Raw genomic sequence first — 12,874 nt, forward strand, 5'->3', positions numbered from 1 at the left:
GGCTCTGCTGATGCGTTGGTCAGCCAGCCACAACAAGGGACACACACACGCACATGTGGTTGACATAGGCAAGGGCCCCACATGATTGTTGGTCAGCCAGCAACGACAGCGACCATACGCATGTACATTGGATGGTTGAAGGGAGAATGCCTGGCGTTGGATGATCGCTGCTGTGGTGAATTTGAAAACCAGGTATGAGCGAGAACGAATAAAAGGAGGGGTGCAACAGGCAAAGGAGATCAGAAGTCCACCGTCGGAGGCGAAGCAACGAGTGTGAAGCCAAGGAGATATCGGTGAGTAGAGTGAAAAGTGCTAAGTGACATGGACAAAAGACTAAAGTGACAGTGTTCGAGAGCCGTGTATTATCGTTAATCTTTGCCGTCTGAGCCCCGTAAACAGTGAACTTTCGTGGTCACTGCAACGTAACCGCTTCGTTAGACTTTCCCGCAACCAGTGAACTTTCGTGGTCACTGCAACATAACCACTCCGTTAAACTTTCCCGCAACAGTGAACTTCCGTGGTCACTGCAACGTAAATGCTACGTTAATCTTTGCCGTCTGAGCCCCGCAAACAGTGAACTTTCGTGGTCACTGCACCGTAGACGCTTCGTTAGACCTTCCCGCAAACAGTGAACTTTCGTGGTCACTGCAACGTAAATGCTTCGTTAATCTTTGCCGTCTGAGCCCCGCAACCAGTGAACTTTCGTGGTCCCTGCACCGTAGACGCTTCGTTAGACCTTCCCGCAAACAGTGAACTTTCGTGGACACTGCAACGTAAATGCTTCGTTGATCTTTGCTGTCTGAGACCCGTAGACAGTGAACTCTCGTGGTCACTGCAACGTAACCGCTTCGTTAAACTTTCCCGCAACCAGTGAACTTTCGTGGCCACTGCACCGTTTTAGCCTCGTGTTTCCCGCCGACACCGCGAACGTCCGTGGGCAGTTTGTTTTGCGCCACATTGGGTACGCCGCGTTAGCGATAGACCCCGACCGACACCGCACGGTAGGGACATAACTGACGAAAGACGGACGGTCCCACGATCCCACTTCGCGGACCCCACGCCAAGCCACTCACCAGGGTGCAAGAACCGGTCCAGGTCTTCACCCATCTCGCACTGCGATCGTCCACGCCAGCAGGACCCCTTCCTCAGAGCGGGTTGCCATAGTCCTCTTACGCCCCTGTCCAGGGACATCCGGGCTCACAGCTGAGAACCGTACCAGGTCTCATACAACCGGGAACCATACCAGGATTCGTACAGCTGAGAACCGGGCCAGGTCTCATACAACCGAGAACCGTACCAGGCCTCCCAGACGCGGCCACCATCGAAGTACACCCGGGTTCCCACACCAGAGAACCGTACCAGGTCTCACGAGCGCAGCCACCGTCGAAGTACCCCTAGCTCGGCACAACAGAGAACCATCCCAGGTCTCGGCCTTAGTGTTTAAATCGTTAAGGAACTTTTCCTGAGTTAAATAAACAGATTTGTAAAACCAAAACCTGACTCCGTGTTCTCTACTCTAGTCTCGGCAAATATAAATTTCTGTGACGGACCCTTCCCCGCGAGTTATACCCCAGCACACGAGGGGAAACCTGTCGTTACAGAGTATTGTTTGCATTTATCGTATGACCTTAAATATCGGACTAGCCCTGGAAACCGCGATGTCTCTGCTAGAAACAACCAAGATCTTCACAAAATGAGGCAGGAAGAGAAGAATCGAATCCAGTTGGAGTTTAAACAAAAGGGACTTATAATAGATAAACCTCTTTACGGATACGGAAGCACAAATGATGGCAACTCGGCAAGGCGGTTTTTTGAGGACCCCGTATCGACATCTAAAATAACCGGTCTTGATGAACACTTGCTAAGACGATTCAAAGTGATTTTGGCTGTAATCAATAGCAAAAAGATGATAAATTCAACCAAATTTGAAGCTTATAGTAATGACACAAAAAACATTTTATCTGATTTATATTCGTGGAAAGCTTTAACACCGACAGTACATAAAGTCTTACATCATGGCAAGGAAATTGTGGAATACAACATACTTCCGTTAGGAGAACTTACAGAAGAAGCTCAGGAATCCCGTAATAGAGATGTTAAACAGTTCCGGCTTTTCAATACCCGAAAGAGCACCAAATTTAACCAAAATTATGATTTACTTCAATATTTATTGTTATCGTCTGATCCGGTACTATACAGCATCAGAACTAAATGGCTACCAAAAATATGTGACGATATAGATAAGGACGATCCCGATGCCATTCAAATTAAAGAGCTTTTAAATTTTGATACCTTAGATTATTTGGTAGAGAATAAAATCAAATAATACAAAACTAAAATGCTTTTTTATTTTGGGAGTAGCTAATATACATATAAACGCACGCCGATGCGAAGTGTTTTCGCTCTAAAACACATATTTTTATTCCAATTTTTTTAAACTTTGGCAGGAGACCTTTTTTTATTCTAACACATTTGTATTGTAAACCCTGGGCAAATCTATCAATGTTTTAGTGTAGGCCCCATATAAGGTTCCATTTCACAAATAGACATTTTTATATAGAGTTTAATGAAGTGTAAATGAATTTTAGAGTAGATAGAATCCGAGTTGAGAAATGTTTTATACATTGTTGGAAAGGTATGAAAATTTCCTTTACGATAAGGTATGTTGCGTAAATATGGCTATAGTGTGTCATGTGCAATTAGGACAACAAAAACAAAATTTGGGAAATTCGACTTTTTTGAAAAATTGACTTTTTTATTGCCGGTTCCATAAAATGGAATAGAATAGAGATATTTCCATGATTCTTTTTGTGTTTTGTAGAAGAAGTGTTACCAAATAAAAGTTTATTTAACATCTTTGCAATAAAATGTGACGTAATACTTGTTTTTTAGCAATGAATATAGCACTACTTGAAAATTGACTTTTTTCAGTATTTTGATCGCTACGATCTCATTTATGGCTAGGATATGGCGAGACATACCTTAAAATGTTGGGAACATTTTAAGCTTTCATTTAAGTTCAAAAAAAGCGAAAAAATCCCCGTGGAACTTTTTTTCCAGTGAGAAACTTTTGAAGTTTAGTAAAAAAATTGGCCATTTTGGTCTTAAGATAACGGTGTTGTTTGATATCGAAATTAGCCAAATTAGCACTTAAAACTTTTCTTAATACCTCGACTTTGTGAAAATGGAAAGAAATGATAATGCTTTGACGGCCAAAGTTTGCGAAAACTTAAAGGAAATGGGAGTATCTTTTTTGAAAAATTTTGCAATTTTTTGACAAAAAAAATATTTTTCATATTGAAAACGATGCCATTTTTAAACCGCCAAAGATATTCACGTGATTCCTTTTGTATTTTATGCACACATATGCTGGCATAATTTGTGTGAAGTATGAAGTTTATAGCTTTAAAATTGACGGAGTTATTTAAAAAACACTGAAAAAAACCAAGGCCAAATTTTCATATTTTAAAATTAAACAATTCATAACTCCTTAACAGTACACGATGGCATGGTACTTTATGCATAAGTTTTTTAGATCTTGTCAAGCTCTTTCTCTAGAGTCCTAAATCATGTAAATCGGTTGAGTAGATCAAAAGTTATGGCCCCCAGAAGCTTGGAGAAGTCAAAAGTGGTCAACTTTGACACCCTGTAGCTCACCCTGTATTAAAGATATGGACCAACAACAGCACTTTTCTGAAAGCCTATGTCCTCCTCTACAAATGTCTAGAACATTTTGTATGGCTAAAATCAACAGATAAAAAGTTGTAGACTTATTTCCAATTTTTTTGCCATTTGGCCCACTGTGCGACTGTTGCTAAAAACCAAACAAAAAAAAATAATTTAGAAATGGTTTAAAAGGCGTTTTTTTGTACAATATGTAAATACCCAAATTAGTGTTTATTCTTTAACTAAACCAACTACAGTCTTTAATTATTTGTTGTTATTATTACTCTTGCCGATGTGGCTATCTTAAATAGTTAAAAAGTAGCTAAATGTTAGGGTTAGCAAACTGAATTCATTGAATTTGTAAACAATAATAAATTGATTGATCGTTTCTTGTACAATATACACAGAGCTTGTATTTATATATTAACTAATAGTAGTAGGTAGGTTAGTTTGTTAGTTAGTAGGTTTTTTTGGTTGGTTTGTTTTGCTTTTTGATTTCAAAATTTCTCTAAACTTTTGTTTATTTATAGGATTCTCCAGGTCAGGGAATTTTTGCTTTTTTGTGGGGTTGGGTATGCTTATGCCATTGTCTGATCAATGCTTTAAAACTGTGGAAGCAATTTTCTTCATTTTTTTTCTTATTCAATTTGATAAATTTATACATATTTTTTTTTTAATTTCTGTATGTGTGTATATGCATTATGTATATGTAGAATATATTTTCTTTTTTGTTTATTTGTAATTTATGAAAATTTAACCAAATATCTATCTTAACGTATTTAGCATTTATTCATTTGTTTTATTATATCGGTTGCATTGTTAAGTGATTAATTATTTTTTTATTATTTCTGATTTATGTTTTTGGTATTAACTGAAACATTTATAAAATCGTCTTTTCGTCGATTCAAAAAATTATGTTTATTTTAAACAATAAATGTGGAGACGATTGGGAGAGTGAAATAATATTCTGTAACAGTATTTACGCATGAAACTGAAATATACATAAACAAGGAAATGAGAAATGAAAGTGTGATATTTTTTTAAACTCAAAGTTAGCATAAAAAAACACAAGTCAGCATGAAAGAGTTTATGTTTCTCAACGAAGATATTTATATGTAGTAGAACAGAAAGTCAATTAAAGAAGTACGGTGGTTCATAATCTGCAATTTACAAATGGGATTTAACAACAATGTAATACTCTGATAGAAAAAAGACTGTACATCACCAATATCTGTCGGTACATGATTCAATACCAAGCGGCATTAAAATGCTTTATACCATCAATACTATACAAAGGTATTGTTTTGTTCACAAACGGGTCTTATTTACTAGTAATACCGATAATATTGTAGCACGATACCGAAATTTTCTATCGGTTTAGCAGAGTTGTTATACAGGCTTTCGCTTATAAGCAACAGTAGGTCGTCAAGTGTGGATATCTCTTAGACTTTGCTGTTGCAATCTGGCGATTTGTAATAAAGGAAATAAACCGACCTCTATTAGCAGAAACAGGCAGGATGTAAAAGTTGTAACCTTGGCATCGGAAGATATTAACGAAAGGATAGGATCATCGTAACACTTGTTCCATCTTCAACATTGGGATAAATTTCAGCTCACATTCTGCATGACTATCCCTTCTAGACGAGAAAAGGAAGTGGAATCTGAATTTTAACTCGCCATGCTCTGAGATGTATCGCCGGTTGAATTACAAGCTGTGTTCGATAAACTGGCTCCTTTTCTTAGGGATATATACTCTGCTTGTATGTACATGTTGGATGGAGGGACACAAATGAGCCCCTCAAGAAGGTGTACTGTCTCCTATACTCTGGAATAAAGCCAAATATTATTTTCTCTGGAAGTAAATGGTGTAAAAGTGGTCACGTATTCTAATGACGTTGCCATTGCGGTTAGGGAAAAATTTCCCAGTACTCTTAGAGATATACATTAGGAAGCGGGCAACTATTTCCCTATACCCCTTTAAAAGAGCGATTGGCTAAAGATTGAGGTTTAAACCCTGTATTATGCAATGAGTACATACTGCAGTTGTCAGACATTTAATGTTATATGGTGAAGTGATCTGGTGGACGGCGCTTCAAAAGTCCAAATACTGTTCAATGCTCAGCCGGATCCAAAGAATTGGTTGTGTGTGCATCACTGCCGCATTGAGGATGACACCATCTGATGCACTGAATTTAATGCTACACCTAATGCCTCTGGACATCGTAGCTTGCCATATTGTTGCGACCACTGCTGTGGGGCCGAGCGCTACGGACACTTTGTTATTCTTGATACAATGCCCGATGTTTGTGTAATCCACACTGCCTGAGGCGTTTTTTCCACTATTCCTGATAGAACCGATTGGAACTACAACATCCTTGGTAATATAAGTTAAATAGACTTCTGGTTCCAAAGTAGAACATCAGGTGGTTTTTAGGGTGTACTTTGGACAACTAGAACTGGTCAAATCGAGAATCTGAATCTTAGATCCAATGTCATAACGACTATTGGCATAAATATCCTCTCATACAGCCATTAAATCCCTGGGAGGCGGGTTGTTGAATTCAAAAACCGCCCTCCACTGTCGCAGATCTCTCACATTCCAGGGGAACTGGAAACTGTGGATATGCCTCTGGCGACATGTAAGCTAAGATGATAAGTGGTCACAAAGGGGGAGCTGTGGGCTTTCCAAATTTATGTGTCCTAATCTAAACTGGGTAGAACAGACGTATCAGTCATGACAGGTCATTGTCTGATCGGAAAACATGCTGACAGACTGAAGACTGCAAGTAACGACTATTGCAGAAGCTGTGTGGACGTTTGTTTCCCACATTAGCAGTCTAGGTTTGCATTTCTTAGAGAACTTGTAGCGGATGTGCACATTCTTAAGTTGTTGGGCTTTTTAAAGCGTCTGATTTAACGGTAGGTACAGTAGGAACTAGGAACTGTTCATGTGTTATAACAATGGACGAAAACGTCTATGAGTCTGATCGCAAACTATATTTCCGTCAAAGTTAAATTTTAATGGAATAGAAGTCGTCTGAGTCAAAGATTTTAGCACAGAAAGAAAGGTGAGAAAGTCTTCTTTATGCCCATATGCACTTGTGTATTTGTATGGTATAACTGTACCATATGTACATGTATGTAGATCTTTGTATCTGCTCATATGAATATTCATTGATAGGTAAGCTATGTGTTATATCAAATATCTGTCAATGTTTATATAATTTTAAAGGTATTTTGCCTAGTTTTCAACCTTTTATATATTATTAGAATTTTTCGCTTTTGTTTATGCTACCGATGGATACGGTATGTCATTAAAAAGAAAAGGATTAAAATAGGTGCTCAGTTGATTATAGAGCAACCAAAACAAACATCAAGCATTGTGAATATTGGGAATACGGCAAGAAAGTTCTTTGTTGATTCCAAAATAGGCTTCTGCAAGCGGTGGTAGTTTAGAAATATTTCGTTATTTACAGCAATTATCGATTTGCATGTGTGCGATAAGCATGAAATTGAGAAATTTGAGGTCAAAGTTATACTTTGATTTTTTAGACAAAACGCATGTAAAAGTTTGTTTTTTGATTTGTTTCATAGTCTATACATATTAAAAGAAGCAGAAGAAGAAATAAATTATTTTAGTAAACGAAAATTCAAAAATTTGAAAAAAAATTTTGGAAGAAATTTTTTTCTTTTAAGTAGTTTATTTGCTAATGAAAATAACGTTGTAAAAAAATTAAGACTTAAACCTCAAATTTGAAAGAAAACTTCATGTGTTATCTATCGAATAAAAAAAGAATGATTAAAAGATCTCTTTCGGTTCAAAAGTTATAAATTTTTGGCCAGTAAAAAATCGATCCTTAACGATCATTATGTGCTATAGAAAGCGGATTGTTGTGTCATGTAGTTGCTCGAGAGAATTTATAGAAACTCTATTTTACGGATTTATATACTCACAATGGGCACCTTGTAAAGCTGACAAAATATCGATTCTACGATATTTAATTTGTTGACTGAATATCGATTGATATTTTTCCGATGGATACTATCGGAAGTCCGGCCATCGTAGCGCAGAGGTTAGCATGTCCGCCTGGGTTCGCCTGACGCTGAACGTCTGAATTCGAATCTTGGCGAAACCCTCATAACCCCTTATCATTGAGATAATCTTGAATCGGACTGCACTCATTTATATGTGAGAAGTTTGCAACTGCTACTTAGTGGAATCTTTATAGGCAAAATTTGCATTACTATCGGAAAGTTAAATTTTTTCCAAAATGAAACAAAAATTAGCGATTAGGCACTGAATGGTATTCTTTAAGATACTTTGCGCGTTCATATTTCATCTTTATAAATCGATCTCTAGATTTTTACTTCTCATTTTCGTTTGAAATAAAGATGATGGGTAATTTACGATAGTATCGATACTATCAATATTTATTATTTAAACTATCGAAAATATCGAATGTTGCGATAATCGATAGTTTGCCAGTTGTAGCACCTTGCCGCCTAGATTAGAATGCTCGCCTATGCTTGTCATACATATGCGGTTTTGGTGACATTTGTGAGGAGTTTAACCTGGTAAAACCGGAATCGCACGGCACTCTACACTCATGGGCGAATATTAAAGATATGTTGGTGTCAAAACCGAGCCATTTCTTACCGAAGAACTTCAGGCCAATCAGTCTTTCGACATTCATTTTGAACACTCGCGAAAAAATGTTGGACACTCATTCTGCGCTCATTTTATAATCTCTGACATCAAGTTTCGAGATGCCTCCCAACACTTGATCTATCCATCGGGCTTTTGGTCGTCCTGGTTAGCGTGTACCACCGTGTTTGCCTTCAAAAGACTTATTTGCTGGAGCTTCTTCATCCATTCTGACAACATGACCTAGCCAACGCAGCCGTTGTATATTGATGCGTGTAACTTTGCTATCGTTGTCATTCAGCTTATACAGCTCGTGTGGCCTATATTCTCCATTAACGCAAACTGGTCCATATATTTTACGAATAATCTCTCTCTCAAATACTCCATGTACTGCCTCATCAGCTTTCACAAGCACCCACGCCTCCGAACCATAAACATAAGTGTCTTGTATAGTGTAATCTTCGTTCGTCGAGAGGTGGCTTTGATTCTAATCTGCTTACTTAATCCAATGAAGCATCTGTAAGCCAGTATTATACTTCGCTTTATCTCAAAACTGGTGTCATTCGTTTCGGTTACGGCGATGCCGAGGTAGATTAAATTGCTGACTTTCTCAAAGTTGTGGTTCCCAATTTTCTCCATTTGCTCTAACTGCTCGGTTGTACAAGGCGTTTTGGGAATTGAAACCATCCATTTCGTCTTATCTCCATTTACTGCCAAACCCATTTTCATTGACACTCTCTCTCGATTCTATCAAAGGCTGCAGTTACTACTTCCGGTGACCGGCCTATGATGTCGATGTCGTCGGCATTGGCGAGTAGCATGTGTTCTTTTGTTCAAAGGCTTGAAATACCTTTGAACGTAATGGGGTATCGAAAGCAGCTTTGTAATCAACAAAGAGATGGTAGGTGTTGATTTGTCCTTCTCGGGTCTTTTCCAGGATTTGACGCAGTGTGAATAGCTGTTCTAGGGTGGATTTACCAGGTCTAAGGCCGCATTCATAGAGCCTTATTATCTCATTGACTTAAGATTTTAATCTTTCACACAGTACGCTCGAGAGTAGAGGAGAGAAAGGGAGGAGACTTATTCCTCTCTAATTGGCACATTCCGTCTTGTCTCCTTTCTTGTGTACGGGTCATAGTATGCTGAGGTTCCAATCATCGGATATGCGTTCTTCGAGCCAATTGCGCACACAAGCTGATGCATATGCTTTATCAGTGTGTCGTCTTCAGTCTTAAATAGTTCAGCGGGTAACCCGTCGGCTCCTGCTGCCCTGCTGTTCTTCAGTCGAGTCCCAGCTACTTGGACCTTATTTTGACTAGGAGGTAAACATTCTATACCACCATCAGGGATTGGTTCTGCGCCAACGTCGGACACTAGCAGTTGAGTAAAATGTTCTTTCAATATCCTCAACATGCTATCTGTGTCAGTTACCAGATTTTCTTCTTTGTCTCTGCAGGAAGATGGGCCTGCATCAAAGCCATCGGTTTGATGTTTAGTTCTTTGGTAGAATTTCCGGACCTTATTCTGACTCTTGTATATCTCAATTCGCTCACATTCACGTCTTTCCATTTCCTTTTCCTTTTTGACGTCGGAATAGACGTTTCTCCTCTCTCTTTTTCTCCCGATACCTCTCCTTCATCTGGCGCATTGCTACTGATTGCTGGGTTGCTCTGTATGCCGCATTCTGGACTTCAGTATCATCTCGAGTGCAACAAGGAGTGCTATCATCAAGCAGATGGGGCAGTCGAGTGGAGTATGCCTTCGGGGCATGGGCACAAATAAGGCTGATGTTAAAGAATTTGGATTTTTTGCGAACACATATTTCGAAATTCTTGAGGTTGGTTGACAGTACATTTATTATGCGGTGTGTTACATACACTTAAAAAAGTCCTAATTTTAAAGATTCTAGCCACAGATTAGCAATCTCATTTTCAAGACGATGGATTTTTCCAACCGTTTAAGCGAACATTTCCTTATTTGAAATGATAGATTAATAAACCCTTAACTTTGTGTCTTGTTATTAAAGACAAACATCTAAAATAAAGGTGAAAATATCGTTGAAAGACAACAGTGTACCTCAGTTAAAGAAGCAAAATATCATTAGAAATAGGAGCGCCTTTAAATGTATAGTTTTTATAGCCTCCATAGGATGGGGGTATACTAATTTCGTCATTCTGTTTGTAACAACTCGAAATATGCGTCTGAGATCCCATAAAGTATATATATTCTTGATCGTCATGTCATTTTAAGCCGATCTAGCCATGTCCGTCCGTCTGTTTGTCGAAAGTACGCTAACTTTCGAAGGAGTAAAGCTAGCCGCTTGAAATTTTCCAAAAATAATTTTTATTGGTTTAGGTCAGTTGGGATTGTAAATGGGCCAAATCGGTCCATGTTTTGATATAGCTGCCATATAAACCGATCGTGGGTCTTGAATTGGTGAGCCTCTAGAGGGCGCAATTTTCGTCCGATTTGACTGAAATTTTGTACAACGGCTTCTCTTTTGACCTTCAATATTCAATATGGTCTTATGTTATGACTTCCAATAACTGTGTTAAGTATGGCGCAAATCGGTACATAACCTGATAAAGCTGCCATATAAACCGATCTGGTATCTTGACTTCTTGAGCCTCTAGGGGGCGCAATTCTCATCCGATTTGGTAGAAATTTTGTACAACGGCTTCTCTCAAGACCTTCAATATACGAGTTTAATATGGTCTGAATCGATCAATAGCTTGATACAGCTCCCATATAAACCTATCTCGCGATTTGGCCTTTTGAACCCCTACAAGGCACAATTCTTATCCGAATTAACTGGAATATTACACAACGACTTCTACAATATTCAGCATTCATTTATGGTCCGAATCGGACAATAACTTGATATAGCTCCAATAGCATAACAGTTCTTATTCAGTATTCTTTGTTTTGTGCATAGAACTCGACAAATGCGATCCATGGTGGAGGGTATATAAGATTCAACCATGCCGAACTTAGCACGCTCTTACTTGTTTTAGATTAAGATGCTAAGATAAAAAAGAATGTTTCGAAAAATAATAATTAGATATTCATCGATGAAGTAAAATAAGAATCAATCAGCGATCGAAATTATAGAAGGTTGGTTGTGTCCGTTAATAAATATATTTTAGGAGAGAAGTTTTTACATGTCACCACCACAAATGTCACCAGCATTAGAAGGGCATAACTAATTCTAAAAATCTGTTTATTGTTCTCGCTAAGATTCGAACCCAGGCGTTCAGGGTCATAGATGGATATGCTAACCTCTGGCCTAAAAATTATTTTAATTAACTGAGGGACTAGCTTTCCCCTTCTCTGGACCTTCGTTACATGCGGAAGTGTTCAACGTGGCTGAATTATCGGCAGATATTGTTAACAGCCAGGTGGCGCTAAAGAGAAGGAGTAACCCGTGGGTGATGAGACATGGGTTTATCTAGGATTTCTTCATTGATGGACAGTGTCTACTAAGAGCGGGCTTATGGAATCGGCTACACCGGCATGTGAGAGTACTTTGGCAGATTTAACCCTTTATACTGCTTGTATGAGTGTTTATTTGATTTACAGCCAGCCTCACTTTAATACACTCTTTCTCGCCATTTTAGCCGAATGTTACTGCTGGCAATGTTCAAACCATAATGCTGGCATAAAGGAGTGGCATGAGTTGTTTTGTGTATAGTGTGGCAAAAGATGCTTGAGCCACTAGTAATGCAATCTTATACACAAAATTCGGTGTAAAAAACCCATAAAGTGATTTAGTTCCTATGCAAACTAAAAATATGGAAGTCTGCTAAGGATCACACCTAGGTCAGACCCAACGTACGTTTCCAAATTCAAAATCAAAGCTAAAATATAAAATTTTGTATTATATAAATTATAGGATAATTTTTCTGAGCGTATGCATCAATGGTTTGTTCTGTTTATAAATTGATGAAAAATTTAAATTTGTTAACACTCATATGAAGAAAATCATAAAATGATGTGTAGAATTAAATTTCAGCATGTTTCGATTTATCAAAGATATAGATAAATATTTCTTTACTAGTTAATACCTATGTAAGTATGTTTTTGCATGTCTTTCGTCAATTGAAAATGTTATCACAGCAATAATTTATATATATTTATTCATTTGTGTATTTTCCATAATATACAATAAGTTTGTGGTTTGTTTTATATGTTATTTTTTAATTTTGTTGTTTTGCTTCTCCCTCTCTTTGTTGTTGTTTTATCTAATTCAGTATGCATTTCATGAAATTATTTAACAATAACTAATTATTGTTGGTATGGTGTTTTCTCTTTTGTGTCTGACGTTTTGTAGTTAGTTGTGAATTAAGCTAAAAACCTCAAATGAAAATGTTCGTTTATTATAAACAATTAACTAGAAAAATAAGGTTCTGTAGGTGTGCCAAGCAACGTTCATTCGTCTTTGTTTGAAATTTCGAAAATAATTGGCAGTGTTTTTGTCTTTTCTTTTTTTTGTCTTTTATTTGATCAAATTGGAAAGCATCAAAATCATTAAAATGATTAGTAGTTAGTACAATATAACAACAA

This window comes from Stomoxys calcitrans, chromosome 4 (genome assembly GCF_963082655.1).
Source record: "Stomoxys calcitrans chromosome 4, idStoCalc2.1, whole genome shotgun sequence".
Classification (NCBI taxonomy): Eukaryota; Metazoa; Arthropoda; class Insecta; order Diptera; family Muscidae; genus Stomoxys; species Stomoxys calcitrans.